At 39.7% G+C, this 22921-nt stretch overlaps 1 long non-coding RNA gene across 6 annotated transcripts in view; it reads right to left on the reverse strand.

Moving 5' to 3' along the window:
* The window catches only part of LOC102901791, a 90983-nt gene that overhangs the window by 45098 nt on the left and 22964 nt on the right, over nucleotides 1-22921 (reverse strand). Inside the window, exon 1 of one of the 6 annotated variants that reach the window (XR_002740667.2) lies at nucleotides 929-1129. The exons of 4 other annotated variants lie outside the window; for them this stretch is intronic. This is a non-coding gene — a long non-coding RNA (uncharacterized LOC102901791). Of the gene's footprint in view, nucleotides 1-928; nucleotides 1130-22921 lie in introns of those variants that run through there. One more of the 6 variants, XR_002740665.2, reaches the window with a different exon arrangement.

Here is a 22921-nt window from a genome sequence, read left to right on the forward strand (position 1 = left end):
AGACTAAGTGTGCTTAAGGATTTAGAGAGGTTTAACCAGCTGGGGGTGAAAAAGTTTGCAACTGAACAATCTAGGCAGTCATGTCAAGTACTGTGCCATGCAGAGTACCCATAATTTATTTCTGTGATTATAATATCAACCCTAGAACTTGATTTTAAAAAAGAATCTTCTTGAACCGTTATAGACTCCAGGAGGCAACACAACGGGACTTTTCTTTGAAGGTCTTTTTGGTGGTTTCATGAACAAAGTCCAGCATGTTTGTGTCAGACACACAGAATCACACCCAAGAAGAACCTTACAAATCATCTAGCCCTACTCCCTCATTCTACAGGTTTAAAACTAAAATTCACAAAGGCCAGAATCAGGCAGTTCAGCACAGGCCAGAATCAGGCAGTTCAGCTAATGGCAGAAAGCTGAGGCCTTTCCTTTGGATTCCAGCACAAACTCCCTGTACTGTGAGAACAACATCAGTCTATATTCTGCCCAAAACGTTACCAATGCAAGCTCTACAGATAAATTTGAAGCTATTTCTGGCTCAGAAACAAAGACTTACAGCTCTACTCTTCCTCATAGGGTACAACAGGTCACATTTGCCTTATTGTCTTATAAATTATTCCTATTTTAACTCGTCTAGCTTTCAGATTCCAGTATAATTTGCATATTCCATAAAATTCCCAAGTGACTTTACTGAGCATATGTGTTGACAATGTAGACAAATTTCATCTTATTACTTGTTACTACATGTCTTTCTTTATGAATCTCCTCTGTCTTTTATGACTCAAGACTTCCTTTCTAAATCTCCCTGGACCAATATGCCTCTATTTTCACTAAGGTTTGGTTAGCTCTTTCAAATTCAAAAATACAATCTGTAAGTATAAGTCTTTTCTTCAGCAGGATAGTCATACTTTGTAGTTTCTTGGTAACTTACAATTTCCCTTCAGTGTCCTTCATCCCAGGATATTTGGAGAAAGTCTTATTTGTCCTTATTTTCATTCTGTAAGTATCTCTGCTTCCTAGGAGCATCTTCAAGTTCAAGGAAAGAAACAAAACAGAACCAAAGTTGTATTAAAGTACAGCAGGTACATTTTCAGGATCATTATGGATCCTTGGTTTGCGTACAAATTCTGCGCACTCTAGGGGCACCTGGGTGGCTCAGCTGGTTAAGTGTCCGACTTCAGCTCAGGTCATGATCTCACGGCTTGTGAGTTCGAGCCCCGTGTTGGGCTCTGTGCTGACAGCTCAGAGCCTGAAGCCTCTTCAGACCCTGTGTCTTCTCTCTCTCTCTGCCCCTCCCCCACTCACACTCTGTCTCTCTCTCTCTCAAAAATAAATAAACATTAAAAAATAAAAATTAAAAAAAAGAAATTCTGGGCACTCATGTTTTTTAATAACACAAAGTCATCATTATCATATTTTCTATTTTTCCTATGGTCCTATGACCTATTATTTTTCTTTATGTTTTACAAATGGGACTTTTTGCTGTATCCCATATAACTGACACAGAAGCAAATTCACAAAGAATGATAAATATTTTTTGCAATGACGTGTTAGTCAAAGCAAGTAGTTAATTTTGTCAGACAAACTCTAAAACTATGGGAGACATTGTGCAATAATTAAATTCACATAGTCTTAGATGAACTCAAATCTGCAAACTTTGAGAAAACACAGAGCAGTGAGTAGGAATTCCTCAGAATGGTTCTTATCTCTTCCACTTAGTAGGTTCTCTCTATGAACTACACTAACAATTTTTTTAAGTTTATTTATTTATTTATTTATTTATTTATTTATTTATTTATTATAAATTTTTTTTAACGTTTATTTATTTTTGAGACAGAGAGAGACAGAGCATGAACAGGGGAGGGGCAGAGAGAGAGGGAGACACAGAATCCGAAACAGGCTCCAGGCTCTGAGCAGTCAGCACAGAGCCTGACGCGGGGCTCGAACTCATGGACCGTGAGATCGTGACCTGAGCCGAAGTCAGACGCTTAACCGACCGAGCCACCCAGGCGCCCCTAAGTTTATTTATTTTTGAGAGAGACAGAGAGAGAAAAGGGGAGGGTCAGAGAGAGACAGGGAGAGAAAGAGAATCCCAGGCAGGCTCCACACCATCAGCATGGAGCCTGATGTGGGACTCGAACCCATGAACTGTCAGATCATGACCTGAGCTGCAACCAAGAGTGGGACCCTTAACCGACTGAGCCACACAGGCACCATTCTATGAACTTTTATTATAACATATAAAACTATTAGATTCAATTTTTCATTTCAATCCCTCACTCTCTAGATTAGTCACCATTTGGAATTCACTAACACTAAAATTTGGAATATTCCTTTATCATCAAAAGGTTTCTACATCTGCTACCACCTATTAAATCCCTTCACAAGCCTTAGAAAAGATGAAACTCATCATTAGGGTAAATATCAAGGGCATGATTTTAAGGCATCTTCAGAATTCTTCCTGGAGCATTTCAGGGACACTTGCCTCAGGGAAACATGTTCTGACGTCCAGCCAGAGTAGCCACAACCCAAATAGTCCTGGAGTTATTTTAGTGCTCTGTGATATTTTCATCCCTATGCTTTGTCCTCCTTTCCTGTAGTATCACTTTCAGGATTATACTTCATACATAAAGAATGAAATAGGAAAGTGACAAGGAAAAATAAATATTAAAAGAGTAGGACCAAAAAGGTGGTCAAAAGCTTGTTGCTTACTTATTTTTCTACTCAGAAAACATCTTTTTCTCTCTCTATATGTACATACAGACACACATATGAATACATATACACACATATGAACTAAAAACCTATATGTAATTAAACTACACTTTCTTATTTTCTTTTCTTTTCTTTATTTTTTAATGTTTTTATTTTATTTTTGAGAGAGACAGAACACGAGCAGGACAGGGACAGAGAGAGGGAGGCAGAGAATCAGAAGCAAGCTCCAGGCTGCAAGCTGTCAGCACAGAGCCCAAGGCAGGGCTCGAACTCACAAACCGCGAGATCATGACCTGAGCCAAAGTTGGATGCTTAACCGACTGAGCTGCCCAGGTGCCTCTAAACTACACTTTCATGTTACTGTATTTTCTGAATATCATTGCTCTCTCTCTCTCTCTCTCTCTCTCTCTCTCTCTCTCTATATATATATATATATATATGAGCTTTTGAAACAATGAACTTCAATTTATTTTGCCAATTTATACATTAAAAGTGTTAACTTGCATATTAATAGCTAACAATCGGCTTCCTTTTCTCCACATCCAGAATGTATGTAATTTTACAAATACAAGATCATATCTAACATACTGTGTGGCAGCACAGCCTAGCACTTTGCACACACTCAACCGCCAGTCACTGTTACGATTATTTATTCTTCCCCAGACTAGGAGAGATGTTGACCAGCATGATAACATCAGTGGCTTACATCTTTGGAATGTTTGCTATGTGCTACGATGAAATTTACAGATGAGATAAAGTAAGTCACCTGTCCAGGGTCGCCACAGCAAGAAAGTGACCTGCGGCTGCAACCCTCAAAGGGTGTACTTTTAATGCCTGTTTTATTCTTGACTGAAAACCAGAAAACCAGATATTCTTTTTCTTTTTTTCTTTCTTTTCTTTTTTTTTCTTTTCTGGCTCACACCATGCACAAACACCACCCATTTCCTTTAAAATGCTCTCTCCCTGCACACCAGGAATATTTTGAAAAATCTTCTGCCCTAAATTTTTCCTCTCCTTCCACTCTGGGTTTCTGTGTCTTCCCACACACAGAAAGGGAGCATACCATTACTCTTTGGGAAATTAAGATTCTAAAATCTCTTTCTCCTCTTGACAATTTCTCACATGGATTCTGAATATTCATAATCTCACATACAAAAATGACAAAAAAATTTTTTTGAGTAAAATCTTGTATCAGTTATATGAACCACATCTTAAGCTTTTATTAGTCTTCTTTTAATATTTATTTTACTCTATTTCAGTAATATATCCAAATACATCATCGTCTTTGGTGATATTTTCATGTACTCCAGGCCTCCTCCTAGTTCAAGAAAAATTTCAGTTTTTCCTCAAATGAGACTTCCTACCTGAAAGAATTTTTAAATTTCGTTGGCTACCTATAATATTTGTAGACTAAATTTTCTTACACTATTTTCTAGGCCTGTCATATTCTCCCATGCTCTTGTAATTAAACGTATTATCCATGATGGGACACACTGCTCTGTCTGGATCACTTTTCTGAGTTGTTTGATTACTGCTCTTCACAGCCTCCAGAAGTATGTTTAGTTCATCTGTAATGTTAACTGATTTAGAGCTTGTCTAACATTGTTATAGCTAATTACTTTTCTGCAATCCTTGTTTTCACTTTCATTATTTCTCAAGAATAGTGAGTATTAGCTCATTTACATGCACAGGTAAAGTCGTCAGTAATTATTTCAGGTACCATGGGTTCCATCTCTAGGTTGACTCTCTTTTCCCCTTTGATGGTGTGATGCTTACTTGTTCACAGGGCATGGAGTTTTGAACATGCCTCATTGTTTTTGGAACTTTGATTCTTGAATTCTGCCATTTTCTCTTTTTATCTGACACTTTTTTTTTTCTTCTGGTGCTATGATGTTATTTCCTCCACAGTACCATCTTTCTAGAATGTCATAGGCTTGTATTACCAAATACAGTAATGTCTTTTTATAGTCATGCTGGATTTTTTTCTTGTTAACCTCTTAGGATGATCATTGAACAGTATATTAAAATAGATGGACACATTATTTTTAAAGTAGTTTTTAGTCCTACAACAGGATTTTCCTGGTGCTTAAGGTTTGGACATGAAATGATAATGGCCTATAACATAAGATAATTCATGTTTATCGATCTCTTCGGGTAGGATTTTCAAGTAAATTAGAGGCAATTCTTTTTCAACCTAGCAATTTTTCTTAGCTGGAGCTCAGTACATTTACCTTCCCTTGCCTTGATGCTGGGAGTTGTAGTTCCAGAGGGTGAGTGATATTCCTGAACCAGTCAGAGCTCAACCTTTAACTTTGCCAGTGGTGCATCTTCCACCCCCAGCCACCTGGCCATGTAAGCAGGGTAGCTGAAATGTCTTTTCTCACTGACTGGGTTTCCTCTTCATTCAAACTATAGCAAACAATTGGGGTAACTATAAAATATAGACCCTGTTCTAGAGGATAAAATGGGCCACTCCCATGGTTTGATTTGTTTTTAAATGGTTTATTTTGTCTTTCACAAAAAGACTTCTGCCTCTTTCTCCTCCAAGCAGATAGAGTGACAAGTCTGCCCAAGACCCCAGACCATTGTGCCCTTCCACACCTGCTTCCCAAAGTAATGTAAACTCCCACATCTCTAGTTCAAGAGGTCTTTATATTTCCATAACTGAAAAGTCTCTATCTCCATAAAAAACAGTTTGCTTGGAAGCTGTACTGGAGTTTCCATCTTCCACCTAGTAAAATCTTCTTGCGGTTTTTAAATAATGAAGTTTGAGAGATTAGGGATATTATACTCTGCTGTCTTGCCCCTAGCTTTTTTCAAAATTCATGGGAACTGGGAAAACTGATGCAACTTCTCATAGTCCCTGGAATGTGGTACCATGCACTTCCGAACCCATGTATTTTTCATCCCCATTCAACAAATGTCTGCTGAGTGATTTCTCTGTATGTGGCTCTCTCTGGGATCCATCAATGAACAACCAAGACAAAAACTCCTCCCCTCATCCAGTGATGGAAGGAATACCCACCCCAAATAAAATGATTAAGTTAAATACATATTATAGATAGGTACAAGCTCTAAGGGGAAATATTAAAGAGGAAAGGGAGATGGGGAGGTCAGGTGGCGATGGTTCTGAGACATCCCACAAAGCCTTAAAAGAAGAAAGAAGGGAACAGCAAGGTCAGGCCTTGAGGCAGAGCATGCCTGGCAAGGGGGCCAGAGAAAAGAACCCAGCATTTACAGTACTTTAGATCTCCCGTGACTAATATTTTCTTCAAATCAAGAAAAATGTAAGACTAAAGTACAGTAAAAGATTTCACATGTTCTTACGTTTTTCCTGACTCTTGGAGCACCTGGGTGGCTCAGACGGCTAAGCATCCAACTTCAGCTCAAGTCATGATCTCACGTGTTCCTGGGTTTGAGCCCCACATTGGGCTCTGCCCTTGCTGCTGGGGATCCTCACTCCGGCCTCTCTCTCTCTGCCCCTTTCCCACTCATGGTTCGTCTCTCTCTCTCTCTTTCTCAAACTTAATTAATTAATTAATTAAAAAAAAGTTTTCCTGACTCTTGATTGTATCTGAGATCACTGAGCTGTCTTAACTCCTTAGCACACGGAGGGCCTTAAAAGATTTCTTCAACTTTTTCTGCAGCTTAGGCCAGTTTTTCTAAAAGCATCCACTGTGGATCTGTTTCTTCTAAATGTGTAGACTATAATAAAACACTTTTTGGATATATTTGGGTTTTCTTATCCCCCCTCTCCCTGCTCCCCTGCTGTGATCTTAATTGCTTAGAGGTGACATCTCACTGACAGCTGCAAGGCTGCAGACCCCATGCCAATCTCACCAAAATGAAATCATTCAGCACCTGAGGGGACTGTGGCCGTCTGGACTCTTCAGTTCTGGCTGAGAAATGCGTGCCCTACTTTGATGGTCTGAACCACAGGGGAAGAAGCTAACCTAGAGGAGTTTCTCTTTCTCTCCTTCCTCACCTCTGAGGTTGGCTTAGCACCATGAAGGGGCCTACAGACCCTGCCCCCATACTTCTGAGCCTGGAAATTCTGTGAAATCAAATCAGCATGAAAGGCCAGGGGACTTAGAGTCACAGTAGAACGAGGTGGAGGTGAACACTCAAAGTCCAGCGCGTACATGGGCCAAATTGGATGAGTGGGGTCCACAGCAAACTTGTGAGCTTGCATACTTTAGGAAAAAGCCAGTTCTCAGATCTAGCTGGTTGGTGCCCTGTGGCAAAAAAACTGCAGAGCTGCCAAATCGGATTTTTAAAGAAAAGACAGAAATCCCAGGACTTGTACGAAATGTTCTCATGCTTTAATGTTGGCAACTGGTAATAAAAATAAATAAATAAATAAATAAATAAATAAATAAATACAATAAAATGCGGGAAATTCTTTTCTCTGGCCCGCTTGCCAGGCATGCTCTGCCTCAAGGCCTGACCTTGCTGTTCCCTTCTTTCTTCTTTTAAGGCTTTGTGGGATGTCTCAGAACCATCGCCACCTGACCTCCCCATCTCCCTTTCCTCTTTAATATTTCCCCTTAGAGCTTGTACCTATCTATAATATGTATTTAACTTAATCATTTTATTTGGGGTGGGTATTCCTTCCAATCTTGGATCCCATCAGCCATTTTTGTCTGTTTCATGGGGTTCATGGTAGACTGAAATTCAAAAACAAGAGGTGGAACAAGGAGAGTAAATAATTTCCAAATTGCATGCCAATTCTGATTTATTGCTTGTGGCCATTTCTGGGTCAGCAGGAAAAGTACTGTGTTACATTATCAGTGTTGAACGATGGTGCATAACACATATATCTGCCATTCTTGAGGAAGACTATCCCCATGACGGTCAGTGTTAATGGTGATACAATAAATGTTTTCAGCTGCCCTACTTCCTTAACTCTTTAATTTAGGCATGTTTCTCTCAAGTTCTCCAGAGCCTGGGAAAACGGAGTGCCGACACAAACATGAGAGTCCTGCCAAGGATCAGGTGCCTTTGTTCATAATTCACGATGCACAAATCAAGCTAACACAGCACTAAAGAAGGAGGGCAATCAATTTGATCTATCAGTAGAACACCTAAGATATCATTTATTCAGAGTCCTTGTGATGGAAAACTATCAGAACAGAGTTTCACTACTCTAGACCAATCAGGTGTCAAATTATTGAATGTTTTAATCCCTGCTGATCTTCTAGCTAATTTTAATTTACCAAAATGAGTTACTCTTTAGAATTAGAATGGTCTTTAATACAAAGTCCAGATACTTTTATTTTAAAGAGAAACAATAAAACCCAACACTGGAAAGCAACATAAAGACAATTATTTTTAGTGCTTTAATCCTTGACTGGGAGACTGAAACCAACAAAGTAATTGAAAAACGTTATCCTCCAGGAGGTAAGGGCATTTGAGTGTCTAGAAATATATTTTTAAACATACATCCATTTATTTTCAACTCCAGAAGGAATTTCTTTATAGAAAAACAGTAGCAAATCTCTCAGATAGGTTCTTATCTGTTAATTCGCTCAGCTTTCCTTCTAATACATCCTCTACCAAAATTCTATTCAAAATAAGAGAACATCCACAAATTCCATTTCCAATAATTGTGTACTCAGTACCAAAATAAACTCCTTGAGTAAATTGAGTAGGTGGTAATGGCCTATATGATGAAGGAGTTGGGTGTAACAAATCCCCTTCCCAACCCCCAAATCTCTTTCCCATCAACATGCTGTCAAGGCCTGAAATTCATTGATCAGAATCTTTCTGAATATATTTTAACAATTCCTTATTGCAATATTTATTATTATTATTATTATTATTATTATTATTATTATTTTGTAGATGTGAGAATTACAATATTATTTAATCTGGAATATCAAAATTTCAAAATTTCAGTGTTTTTGAGACTATAAGGAAAAATTTGGGTTTCCATGGAAAATTGTGCTTTGTCTATAGCATACTTTTCCACTTTTTTGGTTCTGAGTCTAGGGGAGATTTATTTCCAATTTTGTAAGCTGTCGGCAGCTGACAGCACTGCAAAAATAATTCTTGTCTGTAGACACGCAAGTAATACTGACTGATGGAGGGACCCACCCTCCCACCTATGGAAAAAGACAGTCTTTTCCATTGGTATATTCATTTCAATAGTCCTCATCTAGAAATGTATCTGTTCTTTTGGATTCTTCTTTGAATTGCTTGTAACATCTGGTTTTTCACTGATCAATGAGTTAAGTAAGATCTTCAACCCATGTTTGTTTTATATTTGTAAAAAAGTCATGATTTTCCCTATTTTTGAAAATTACCCCCCCAAAAAAATAAGCTTTCAAGCCTGATTAATGATGTGTGTATTTGTGTGTGTGTGTGTGTGTGTGTGTGTGTGTGTGGTGTGTGCATGTGAGTGTGTGTGATTTAATTATCCTATCAATACTTCCATTGGGGGAAAAAAAAAACTTCCATCAATAAATTTGTTTCCAAAGAGTTTATCTGAGCAGATTTCCACTCTTTTTTATATTTAAAATCTTATTTCACTTCGTGGTTTAGACAAAGTGACAAAGATTATAAACAATTTGTGGGGGGAAAATCACTCAAATGATTATTGAGAGTTGCTCTGTTCCAGTCTTATTCATTGTTATAGGCTAGTTGTTTACCTTCCCCCCACAATTAATATGTTTAAATTCCGATCCCTGATACTTCAGAATGTAATCATATTTGGAGTTGAGGTCTTTAAAAAGAAATGATTCGGGGCGCCTGGGTGGCTCAGTCGGTTGAGTGTCTGACTTTGGCTCAGGTCATGATCTCATGCGTGGGTTCGAGCCCCGCATCTGGCTCTGTGCTGACAGCTCAGAGCCCGGAGCCTGTTTCAGATTCTGTGTCTCCTTCTCTCTATGCCCTTCCCCAAATCATGTTCTGTCTCCCTCTGTCTCAAAAATAAATAAACATTAAAAAATTTTTAAAAAATAAATAAAAAATAAAAAGAAATGATTCAGTTAAATGAAGCCATTAGGGTGGGGCCCTAATCCAATATGACTGGCATCATCACCATAAGAAGAAACATTAGGGGTACTTTGCATACACAGAGACACAACATTTAGATGACAGTGGTTATCTAAAAGCCAACTGATCCTTTAGTTATGGCCCTTACAGGAAACCAACCATGACAGCATCTTGATCATCTCCAGCCAGTACTGTGGAAAATACTATTGTTTAAGTCATCCAGCCTGTGGTATATTGTTACAGCAGCCCTAGAACACTAACACATTCATCTATTGGACCAAGGGGTCTAGTATGTGTCTCACTATTGAAGATCTCTCTTCAAGGCCATCCAAGAACAAATTCACCTCTATGGTATCCACCACCCCAGGCAAAGTTATCTGGTCAAAGCTCATGCTCCAAGTCCTCCAAGAGTTTCTCCCATGTTACAGGGTGACCAGGCCAGCATCCCAAGTTGTCATGCCTAAAGCTTCCTTTGGTAAACCTACCTTCCAGTTCAGCTTAATCTTTGATCCCTTCAACATCAGCCCTGTTACCAGAACAGCCTCTCACTAGGTTCAATCGTGCCTTCTAGTGGAAAGAGCAATTCCAGATGATGGGGAATTCCATGGCGTGGTGAAGGAAGCAGGTTGAAATAATGTAGGAGTGAAACTGGAGGTGAAGACCATCCATGGATAAGCCACAGAGCAATCAAAATTCCCCAGAATAAAGGAGGATTAGAGATGGAGAGGATGACCCTAGAGCCAAAAGCCAGAATGCTCTCATGAATGTGGGAGAATAACTTGAAGGTTGATGCAGGAAATGAAAAAGGGGCTAGCGCATGAGAGTGGAATAGTCTGGAATTAGCAATGGAAGCAAGATTGGCAAGATGACAGTACTCCTGTCCTAAAGGTATTTCAGTCATGAAGGAGACACACCAATAAACAGATAATTAAAATACGCTCCTTATCTGTACATGATCAATATATGCTAAGGGAGCCCATAGGAGATATATGTAACCTGGCCTGGGTCAGTGCAGAGCATAAAGAAGGAAAGCATTAAAGGAGACCTGAGCAGTGTTTATTCAGCACCATACAGAGAGAAGTGCCAAACGTGGCTGAAATGAACTTTCCAGTCACTGGAAAGGCATCTCTGTAAGTGGAGTAGAGATGATTGATCAGGCCTTGTCATAGACTAATGAAATCTTTTCTTGTGTTCACTAATCAATATTCTGATTATCAGTTTATCTTTCTGAGTACCCAAATTCCGGCAAAGGAACACCCCAGATGGAGAATGTATGCATTCCAGCAACTAGAATTGAATATCTCAACACTAGATTACTTAGGTCTCTTGTAAGTAGATTGCCCCATGAATCATCTTTCCTAGGTTTTCAGCTCAGAGAAACTGACAGGGCTGAGGGCCAGACTAAGGGCCTTGCTAGATTCATGAAAGGTAATGGCTTCTTGACAGTCTTTTAGCATTCTCGTGGAAGGACCCTAACCTACTCTTTAGCCCCTTTGCAGCTTTTAACAATGGGCATGGCAAGTATGAATTGGATGTCACCAATCAGCTCTGTGGAAACATAAACCCATTTTATTTTTATGACTACACATACTTTTCTTTGACCAGCCCTGTTATTGCCCAATAGCAGAAAAACTAAATTTGATCCAATCAGAAAGCTTAACCCAAACCAGTAAATTTTCTAGTTGCTTTTGATTTAAAATGAGATCTCTTAAGTGAGTATTCAGTCAGATGCAACTATTATTATCAACTATCACTGTCCAGTTCAGTGTTTTCTCTCTGCCTGTAATAATCCTCCTCTGCTATGGACTGCATGTCGGTGTGTCCCTAAAATTCATATGTTAAAATTCTAACCCCCGATGTGATGGTATTAGAAGGTGCGGTCTTTGGAAGTGATTAGGTGGCAATCTCATGAATGGGATTAGTGCGCTTATAAAAGAGACCCCTCCCCACCCCCTCCTCGCCAAAGCTCCCTAGCCCCTTTCACCCTATAAGGACACAGTGAAAAGATGGCCATTTATGACCCAGGAAGCGGGCCCTCCCAGACACAGACCTGACCATGCAGGCACCCTGACTTTAGGCCTCCAGCTTCCATACTGCCAAAAATTAACGTGTGTTGTTTGTAAGCCACCCAGTCTGTGGTACGTGTTATAATAGCCAAATGGTCGGAGGCAGTCTTTATCCACCTAACTCTCAGGAAGCCTGTGAGGGCTCCTGGCCCATCACCCATGTGGTGTAAGACCTAAAATTAAGATCCAATATTATGTGCTGCTTTGACATCTGATAAAATCTGTAGGGCCTCAAATAACCTAATGCCCAAATTCTCCCTACTCTACCCCATGTAGAAGGTCCCCTGGTTGAAAAACCCTCCTCATCGAGGGGACCAGGCACAGCTGCTGCTTATCCCCGAGCAGTGGATTTCTGTTCCTTGCCCACCCCCAGAAGAATTCAAATAAGCCAATCACATCCTCCCACAGGAACCAGTCACCTCAACCTCTTGATGCTATAAAGGCTGCCTCCCAGCACCCTTGACTGTTTGCTCAAGTCCTCATACAGCCCGTGTGGCCTTATATAGCAGACTGTATCCTCCTCCCCTGGGTGGTGAGTACATGTAACTAATTAACTACCAGCATTTCATGTGTCCAGTGTTGGGTGTCCTATGTTTGGCCATCCTGATAACTTTAAAGCAGAAATCCTGTCACCAACAGGGTCCATATGAGGTGATTAAAACACCCAGCAGCAGCAGGGAAGGAATGGAGATTCAGTTACGTGACTGACTGCATTGAGTATGGGGAGGTCTCTTCAGTTAGACCTGACTGTTGGAGTCCTGACTTTGCTCACTGACACTGGTGTTTTATCACTCCCAATTCTTTGGAATGGTCCTTTAGATGGTCTACAGAAGCTTAGAAAGAAAGGCCTTGGGGCGGCTTCCTGCTTGGGCAATACCCAGTGTGTTACCCATAGGCAGGCTTAATCCACGGGGCCTTATCCTCCCCTCTCCCAGGAAGCCTCTTGTTGCAGGGTAGCTGGCCAGCCAGCCAAGACCTCAGCTACCTTCCCTAGTTGACTCCAAGCCTACAGGGAACCTCTGAATCTCCCTAAGCTGAGCTTGGCTCCAGAGAAAGCTGAAAGTGATCTCTGCTTTCTCTTGATTCACATGGTTGTCTTATTGGGACCCTTCTTGCTCCAAAGGCAACAGAGGGCTCTGCAGATTTTGTTGGTCAGAAAACTCTAGAAACCTTATGTCAGTTTCTGACTTATTTGCCTTTATCTACAAAACCGGAAGTGATGGTTTAGAATATGTTCCTCATGTGTAGACATGGGGTCAGAATAAATCAAATGCCTTCTTTATCTCTCCTTTTCATTCCCTCTTTTAGCTTTCCTTCCCCTCAAAGCTTCATAGTGACTATGGTGCCAACTGTGGTTGTGTGCTCACCTTCTTTACTTCCTTTCCTTACATTCACCCCTTGTTGCAATCTGATTCCAGGCCCTGAAACTCCTCTCCATAAGGTCACATTTATCTTCAAACTGTCAAATTCAATGACAGTTTATGTCCTGCTCTTATTTGGCCTCCCTGTGGCATTTGTCACTGCTGTAACACTCCCTCCTTAAAACTCACCTTAGTGTTAGTGGCACCACCCTTGCCGACCTGTCCACCTCCTTCTCTGACCATTTTTCCGTCTCTCGCATGCAGGATCTCCCAATGATGCCTCAATGATGCTGCCATCACTGCTCAGAGCCTGATTCTTTGTTCTGTGCTCTTCCAGCCATATACGTCCTCACTGGGTGGCCATGTTTAAGTCTGTTTTCCTTCAATGACCATTTATGACCCGGTTCCTCTAACTTCTTATTTTCAGCTCAGACATCACTGCTGGCCTCTGGACCCACAAAGTCAGCTCTGTATTTGACATTTCTACCTGAAAGTTGCCTAATCACTTCATACTCATGAATTAATTGATATGAATTAAGATCCTTTCTTCCCTCTGTATGCTTCTATTTGAAGGCATAAGCATTTACCCAATGACTTAGTGTTTCAGTCATTCTAGACTTTCCCCCTTCAGTCCCCATCTCCTAAGAGTCTGCTTTTACTTCCTACATATATGTTGGGTTCTCTTTTTTGCTCTGCTGATCTGAGACCCTCATCTTTTTTTTTTTTTTTTTTTTGCCTGATTATTGCTCTCTCAACCTCTAGATTGCACAAACCCTTTATCCTACCCAAGCTCCACAGCGATTTTCTAAAATTGTCAATCTGTTCATGTCAGGTCACTTTCTTGCTTAAAACCTTTCAGGTTCCAATGACTTTTAGGATGAAGGTCAAATGCCTCAGCCTAACAAACAAGGGCCATCGTGGTCCAACGGCAGAGAGGTTAATACTTCGGCATCATGCCTTGCTCACTAGAGGTGAGAATGTAGACAAGTTACTTAACCTTCCTATACCTCATTTTCTTCTATCTGAGAATAGAGATAGAAATAGCACCTATGTAATCAGATTGTTGTGAGGACTAAGTGAGATGAGGCATGTGAAATACCTATGGCAGTGCCGAGCACATAATAAATAGCCCATTTTTTATAGTAGGTGTTATTATTATATTCTTTCTAATCTTTTTCATCCCTTCTCTTTAGACATACTGCTCTACTTGACATTTGTGAAAGCAGCTTGTGATTTGATTCTTTTGGCTTTCTTATCATGGTTGCTTCTTCTGCTTGTAATGCCTTTCCCCCATTCTTTATCTAGCTAACACACACTGAGTTTAAAAACCCTTCTCATGTCACTTCTTCCAGGAAGCCATCCTTGACGTTTCCACTTCAGTCTCCTCCAGCTTGCCCTGGGCTTTCATAGCCCTTTATAGATATGTTTATCTCAGCACTTAATACCTTGCATTAGACTTGATCATATGTCTGCCTCCTATGCAAGACTGTGTGATACTTAATGATACGATACAACTCTCTGTCTGCAGTTCCAAGAATAAGATTTCACACCATTGAACTAGGGGTTCAGTAAATGAAATTTACTAATACTTTCTTTTCATCAGAGATGCCAAGCCAACTTTGCTTCCCAAAAGCACCTTTGAAATGATTCTTATCTCATTCCTTCCTCTATTAAAAATGCCAATTTCTTTTTTTTAAAAAAAATTTTTTTTCAACGTTTATTTATTTTTGGGACAGAGAGAGACAGAGCATGAACGGGAGAGGGGCAGAGAGAGAGGGAGACACAGAATCGGAAACAGGCTCCAGGCTCTGAGCCATCAGCCCAGAGCCTGACGCGGGGCTCGAACTCCCGGACCGCGAGATCGTGACCTGGCTGAAGTCGGACGCTTAACCGACTGTGCCACCCAGGCGCCCCAAAAATGCCAATTTCTAAGCAGTGCTATTAGCTTACTGTCAATGCTGAAACTGAGCTAGTCAACTGATATTTACGGTTCAATATACATATGTAAAGGATATTTGCATTTTCAAACAAAGCACATATTAAGACAATGGAATAAATTTTTACTGATGACACTGAAAGAAGTATAGCAGTAGGAGGGGGTGGAGCATGATAAGGTGGGGAAGACAAATTTACATGGGACTCTCTTAGCACTCTTCAAGTAACACTAAGTGGGTGTCCAGCATCTATAAGTAAGGAAGACTGAGGGCTACACTGTGAGGAATTAAACTAGGAAAGCATCAATAAACTTTATAATTAAACTAGTAGCTGACATATTTGAGCAATATGAGTAATAAAAAAGCAACACGACCGTATAAAGAAATAACATCTTGATATATGCTGTAACATGCTAAGTGAAAGAGGCCAGATACAAAAGGTCATATATAATTCTATTTATATGAAATGTCCAGAATAGGCGAATCCACAAACACAGAAAGTAGATTAATGGTTGCCAGGAGCTAGAAGAATAAGGAGTGACTTCTAATGAGTACAAGTTTCTTTTGGAGCTGATAAAAATGTAGTGGTGATGGGGCACAACCTTGTGAATATACTAAAAGCCACTGAATCGTACCACTTTGGATGGGTCAATTTTATGGCATGTGAATTATACTGCAATAAAAATGTATAAGAAAAAAAGTGATGCACCCAAAATTATTACCAACGGAAAAAAAAAACCTGTGAGTTATTTATTGTTGCTATTAGAGGGTCCACAAATAAAATCACATTTTCTAAATATGAAGGATTATGTAGCCAGCTCTTTTAATAGTTTATATAAAGCATTTTTACATTTCTTTTCCTCCAGTTTCCCAGAAACCTTCTGCTGTATTGTAACCATTCATTCATAGACTCTAAAAACTATAATTGTCAGTTAGTTGGTGTTTTTATTTCGGCTTTAAACTTCAATTTTCTTTAAATAATTTCTATTAGTTTATAATGCCCAATTTAGCTCATTCAATAAAAATAAAAACCTGCCCTATTTTAAGTTAAATTCAAATCTCCCTTTTGACCATTAGTTCCACTTTCAAGACAGACATTTTAACTATTCACTCTGATGCCATGATATGCTGTAATTAATAACATTTTCGATTTCTTTTTATTTTTCACAGTGACATAACTTATTACTACTGTTCACTATAAATGTCAATTGTACCAAGGCATAAATGAAAACATTCTTTAGATAACAGAAAAAATATACTGACGCTTTACTGGTAATCTCCAACCACTTAGATAATGCAAAGTTGAGAGATCATTGAATAAATGCTTATCGAATGTCCACCATGTAAAGCGATGGCTTTCAACCTTTTTGTGCTTGAGGGGATATTTTGAAAACCAGCTATCTTAAGCAACACACTTGAAAAGATTAAATGTACCATATAAGTTAGCAGTAATTATACTGCAATCTCAAAATATAATGTCTCATCGTATCTGTATAAGTATGTAGTCATTATCACCTCAAACCTGTTAGGATGGTAGTCATCAAAAAGTTAAAAGATAACCAATATGGGCAAGGATGTGGAGAAAAGGAACCCTTGCTCCCTCTTGGGGGGAATGTAAATTGGGGCAGCTGCTATGGAAAAGAGTATAGAGGCTCCTCAAAAACAAAAACAAAAACAGACAAAAAACCCCAAAAAACAGAATTATCAGACGACCCAGCAATGCCACTTCTGGGAATATACCCGAAGGAAATGAAATCACTATCCCAAGAAGATATTTGCACTCCAACGCTCATTACAGCATTATTTACAATAGCCAAGACATGGAAATAACCTAAATGTCCATCAGTGGACAGATGAATTAAGACAATGTGGTATATGTATACAATGGAAAATTATTCCACCATAAATTTGAAGGAACTCTTGCCATTTGTGACAACATGGATGGACCATGAATACATTATGCTAAGTAAAATAAGTCAGACAGAATGTGGGAATCTGAAAAAATTGAGCTCATAGATATAGAGCACAGATTGGTGGTCGTCAGATTTGGGGCTTGCAGAGGTGGGCAAAATGGGTGAAGGGGAACAAAATGGGTGAAGGGGGATACAAACCTCCCATTAATTTATCTTCCCTAAGGTAAATTAGTCCTAAGAATGTAATGTACAGCATGGTGATTATACTTAACAATACTGTACTGTCTATTTGAAACTTATTTAAGAGAGAAGACCTTAAAGCTTTCTTAAGAAAAAAATTTTGCAACTCTGTGACATGAATGTTGACTGAGCTTGTTGTGGCAACCATTTCACAATATGTGAATCATTCTGTTGTACAATATTGAATCATTATGTTGTACACTTAAAAATGGTACTAAACTTATAGGTGCACTAAACAATAGCTCTAGTACACCTAACACTAATTGAGATCTTTATATCTCAATAAAACTGATAAAAAGTATACAGTCATCACGGTGTTCACAATGACAATGTTCATGTTTCTACCAACTGTCTGTTCATGGGAATGTCAGCGTTTTTTAGCATGCACCTCAAAACTCTTCCAGCCTCTACCCACTACCCACTTCCAAGGCTACACTTGCACATTTTCAGCTATTTATTACAGCTGTACCACATCTCCCAGTACCAAAATCTGTATTAGGGTTCTTCAGAGAAATAACAAGAACCAATGAGAGTGTGTACATATAATATATATATATATATATATATATATATATATATATATGTGTGTGTGTGTGTGTGTGTGTGTGTATGTGTGTGTATGCGTGCGTGCATGTGTGTGTGTGTGTGTGTATGTAAATACATATATATTGGGGCACCTGGGTGGCTCAGTTGGTTAAGCATCCGACTTTGGCTCAGGTCATGATCTCACAGTTCATGGGTTTGAGTCCTGCATCGGGCTCTGTACTGACAGCTCAGAGCCTGGAGCCTGCTTCAGATTCTCTGTCTCCTTCTCTCTGCCCCTCCCCTGCTCATGATGTTTCTCTCTCTCTCTCTCTCTCTCTCTCTCTCTCTCTCTCTCAAAAATAAATAAACATTAAAAAATTAAAAGTGTATATATCAAATCTGTTATATGTTTATTATTAAAAATTGGCACACATGATTATGGAAGCCAAGAATTCCTAAGACGTGTACTCAGCAAGTTGGGGAACCAGGAGAGCAGATGGTAAGTTCCAATCTGAAAGCCAGCAGACTCAAGACCCAAGAAGAACCAACATTTAAGTTTGAGTCCCTTAGCAGGAAAAGCCCAGTGTCCTAACTCAAGGCAGTCACGCAGGAAGAGTCCCACCTACTTTGAAGGGGGTTAGCTTTTTTTTGTTCCATTCAGTCCTTTAACTGATTGATTAAGGCCCACCCACAAGGAAGAGCAATCTGCTTTACTCAGTCCACCTACGCAATGTTAATTTCATTCAAAAACACCCTCACAGAGATACCCAGAGTAATGTTTGACAAACTATCTGGGCATCCTAGAACTCAGTCAAGTTGACATATAAAATGAACCACCAGAGTTTCTCAAATAGAGGGAATTTAATACAAGGATTTGGTCACAAAAATGTTAGCAGAGCTAAAAGAGCAAAAATCGAAAGATGTGTTTATACAGGAATGGAAGAACAAAAGAGGAAATAGAGTTACATAGATACCGTGCCCCTGTGGTGCTGAGGCTTCTGGGAGCTGCTTTGGCCAGTGCTGCTGCTACACTCACTGCTTCCACCCTGCAGGAGGCCGAGAGCCTGCATCTCCACTGAAACCGCAAGAGCTCAGACTGGGAGACGTTCATTACTGCTGCTGCTACTACTGAAGCCAGAGCCCACACGCACTGTGCTGCTAACTCTATTGCTGAAATCACTGCCTGGGCAGGAGCCCAGGAGCCTAAATTTGCCTGCTCGCTGCTGCTTCTGTCCAGAAGTGCTGCCACAAGCAGGAAAAAATGGCTTGTTCCCCCTTCCACCCTTCATCTAATCTCCCACCCAATGCCTCCCATGGGCATGGGCAGGACTTATATGTAAGCTCTCAGGCAAGAGAATCTGGGAAATATCGTTTGCCACCTTTCAATCCCTTGTGATTCAACGGAGATAGAAATGGGGCAGAGAGCCAACAGCCACATAACCAGAACAGCCCATATGATTACTCTTTTTTTTGCATGTAATTTGTCCCACATGGGGAATCAGCTCTGCTTTTTTATTCCCCAAACCCTACTAAATGCAAGCTGTTATGTGCAGCAAACTTTTTTGAAGGTTTTATATAATTGAAGCTATAATGACATAGGGGAGGAAAATCTCAAAATTAAGTACTAATTGTGATTGTTCCCACAAGCCAAGGGGGAAAATAAACGTAAACACTTCTGTAGGGGTTCTCTCCTGGCCACCCTCTAGGTTCCAGCCTTGTTTGTTTCCCATGCTCAAGGTCCATCCTCCTCTCTCTGTTACTTGCAGCCCCACATCTCCTCTTCTCCAGGTTACATCCCATACTCCCCACCCCTGCCTCACAATTCACTTGTTCCTCCTGGAAGATTGCAAACCAGTCTTCTCTTGACAGAGAAGTCCAGCTCTCTTTGTTTTCTCACTCTTACCTATATCAAAGTACTTTTATTTTTATGTATTTACTTATTTTATAATTTTTTAATGTTTATTTATTTTTGAGACAGAGCATGAGTGAGGGAGGGGCAGAGAGAGAGAGAGAGAGAGAGAGAGAGAGAGAGAGAGAGAGAGAGAGAGACAGAATCTGAAGCCAGCTCCAGGCTCTGAGCTGTCAGCACAGAGCCTGACATGGGGCTCAAACTCATGAACCATGAGATCATGACCTGAGCAGAAGTTGGATGCTCAACCCACTGAGCCATCCAGGCGTCCCTATCAAAGTACTTTAAAAATAAAATATCTGTCTACCCAAGAAATGCATTTGTCACTGCTCTAGACAGAGAAAGCAGTTGTAGTAAATTTTTGTTTTAAATGATCATTTCTTCTTTCAGTTATTTGTATCCTTTTTCGATGCAGTTTTGAGAATATCAAGCCTCTTTTTATTTGCAGCAAATGATACCTTGCCCTTCACTGTCAGGTACCATGCACTCAACTCTGTTTCATCTGCAGACACTGCTGTAACAATACACTTACTTAGTTGTACAGCAAAATAATTTCTTCACATTGTTGAAAAGTTGTCTGCATACCTGTGAAGTATGCTGAGATCTTCACTGACCGAGATCCTCTGAAGGAGCAGATGATCGCAAGTGTGATAGCAAATACAATGAATATGACATTAGCTCTTACTTTCAAGGAGTCTCCAATCCATGTCAGGAAAATAAGACCTACATACAAAAACTACAAAATAAAGCAAAGTACTTCAAGGTCTATTGGGGGTGGGGAGGTGGGAAGCAAAGAACCATGGGAGTTCGAAAATGGCTTTCGCAGGAAGTGGCCTCACAGCTAAAACGTTGGAGGATGAGTTTCGACAATGAGAGAGTGGGAAAAGAAAGTGTAGGTGGAAGGATGCCATAGGGCATGGATGCACAAGAGTACAACCACCTTCAGGAAACTGTGTGATTAGTAAATATCTTCTCTCATTCAATAGTTTGCCTTTTCATTTTGCTGATGGTTTCCTTTACTGTGCAAAAATTTTTTGTTTTCATGTACTCTCTTTTGTTTATTTTAGCTTTTGTTTTGTCCTTGCCTGAGAAGACTGGTCCAAAAACCATTGCTAAGACCAATGTCAAAGAGCTAACTGCCTATGTTTTCTTCCAGGAATTTTATGATTTAGTGGAAATGCAAATCAGCGTAGCCACTATGGAAAATAGTATGGAAGTTCCTTAAATGATTAAAAATAAAACTACCATATGGTCCAACAATTTCACTTCTGGTTATTTACCTGAAGAAAATGAAAACACCAATTCAAAAAGATAAATGCACCCTTATGTTCATTGCAGCATTAATTGCAATAGCCAAGATATGAAAGAAGTCTATGTGTCCACTGATAGATGAATGGATAAAGATATGGCATATATGTGTGTGTATATGAGTGTGTGTGTGTGTGTGTGTGTGTGTGTGTGTGTGTGTGTATGTGTGTGTATAATGGAATGTGAATTAGCCATCAAATATGAAATCTTGCCACTTTGGGCCATATGGATGGACCCACAGGGTATTAGACTAAGTGAAAGAAGTCAGACAGAGAAACAAACAAAACAGAACAAACAAAACAAACAAACGAACAAAATAGAAATATACTAATAGATACAGGAAACAACCTGTTGATTACCAGACAGGCACAAGTGACATAGATGAAGGACATTAGGAGGTACAAACTTTCAGTTATAAAATAAATAAGTCATGGGGATGTAATGTATGTGGCATAGGAAATATAGTCAATAATATTGTAATAACTTCATATGGTGAAGATAGTGTGACTAGACTTGGGATCACTTCGTTATGTGTAAAAATACCAGGTCACTATGATTTACACTGAAACAAATAGGGTGTTGTATGCCCATTATACTTCAATAAAAAGAAAAGAAGCTGTGGGTAGTTAGCATAAAGTCTTGAAATTCTAATCAACCTGAATGACTTTTTTTATTCCTACCTTTATATGTTTCTACATCAGATTGACCATCACTATCTTAGTGATAAGCCACAAATCTAGATGCATTGCTTTATTCTCATCTACCTCTTTCAGATTCAGGAGGTGGAGGATAAAAAAATACAGGTCTTACAGGAAACACACTATTTGCAAAATACTTGGGAACCCCCTCAGGGGAAACTAGTGTGCTAAAGCAAGCAGGGTTCACCTATGAATCTGGGTCAGATTGAAGAGGAAAAGCACTGGGACATTTAAGATGCTTCATTTCTCTTTACTGTTAGTAATTAGTTCATCTTACCTCACTCTTTTTGGGCCTATAAATCTTTCTTACCTCTCTTCATTGACTTCTGATCTTCCTAAAATTGGTCTGGTTGACTCTGCTTTCCTTTGTGTTTCTAGACTTAATTTTTTATTCGATAATTTATTTGACTTAATACCCTGGTATCTATTTCTCATCTAACATGATGTTTCCAATATAACCTAAATCTGAAGCAGGTTCATGATTACTTCCCTCCTTTTGGTAGTTCTCAATGCTGGGGTGGTACTACCCCCACAGAAGGTATCTGGTAATGGAAATGAGTAGTGGTTTTGTATTGTCACAGGATTGCAGGGTGCCACCAGCATTTGAGGGGCAGGGGCAGGAATGCTAAAAGTTCTACAATTTGGGGGATATTCTGACAGAGTTGTTTTCTCATATAAAATGCTAATATTCCACTTCATGGAGAAATATTGTTTCTTTTGATGTTTTTATTTGTAAGCGTATTAAACAGGCCCAAGCACTTCAGCAGAGTGGACCAAAATGATTCCCCTTAGCAGTCTAGCATCATGCCTTGTGTATTTTTTTTTTAATGCGGAATTGAGAGGAGCTTGTTGCTATAATAATAGATTTATTGCTTGGTCCAGGAAGGCAGAAATTCAGACTTAGATCCCCAATTAATCACTCCCTGTCCGGCAATAATGCTGTTTTCCACCACAAGGGCTTCACAGGCATTTTGCAAATTGTCTTTATCCATCGTCAACCGGTTCCCTCCCTGCTACCCCCCACCCAATAAAGTCACAGGAAGTGTGCTACACAGAAAGAATCATAGCAAAATGGGGACCAAAATATCACATCATAAGTGGCTGAACAAATAAATGCCTGATATATCAAGGAGAGTTTTTATTACAAGCTCAGATGAAAGAGTAAGGTTTATATGAGCTGGCCTGTGCTGAGACTTCTACTCCTATTCTGCTCCCATACAGAGATGCAACTTTCCTAGTGGCTGAATAGAGGAAGAAAG

Source organism: Felis catus, chromosome A1 (genome assembly GCF_018350175.1).
Source record: "Felis catus isolate Fca126 chromosome A1, F.catus_Fca126_mat1.0, whole genome shotgun sequence".
Classification (NCBI taxonomy): Eukaryota; Metazoa; Chordata; class Mammalia; order Carnivora; family Felidae; genus Felis; species Felis catus.